The sequence below is a fragment of the Sinocyclocheilus anshuiensis genome, unplaced genomic scaffold (genome assembly GCF_001515605.1).
Source record: "Sinocyclocheilus anshuiensis isolate Anshui unplaced genomic scaffold, SAMN03320099.WGS_v1.1 scaffold2329, whole genome shotgun sequence".
NCBI classification, from domain to species: domain Eukaryota; kingdom Metazoa; phylum Chordata; class Actinopteri; order Cypriniformes; family Cyprinidae; genus Sinocyclocheilus; species Sinocyclocheilus anshuiensis.
In genome coordinates, this window is record NW_015552527.1 from 309,220 (window position 1) to 309,775 (window position 556).

Genomic DNA, 556 nt, shown 5'->3' on the forward strand with positions numbered 1-556 from the left:
CTTTCCCCTGCCAGCATTTACAAAAAAATTAAAAATAAGGCTGCCAGCCACTGCCAGCATTTCTGATCATTTTTACAAAACTTTCATGGCCTACATATATTTTGTTATATGAATATCTGAACATGCAAAACATCAAAAGAAAGAACAGGGTATCTGCTTGTAAACAAAAACATTTTATTCTAGCGTCATGCATTCTTTTTTGTAAACACTTGAATGTGGGTAAGTTTCATAAATAAACAAACAACATTTTGAACAAAAAGCTGAAAAAAGACTATGAATTGGATTCAGAATGATAAAAAAAACGCAGATGGAGTCAACACCCCAAAGCTCATTTTATTCCATAAGGTGCTACACAGTTTTGATGCTGTTTTATGTCTAATGATCGTGTTAGATTACAAGTGGAAGCATCTGTTTCTTGTGTAGAAGATGTGTACTAGCGCCCCCTACCATATAACAATGAAAACACGGAGTCACGGAGCACAAGTAGCTATAGCTCAAATATGTTTCGACTTTTTCTAAGTATAAGTCAAGTATACTTAAATGTCATTTTAAGTAT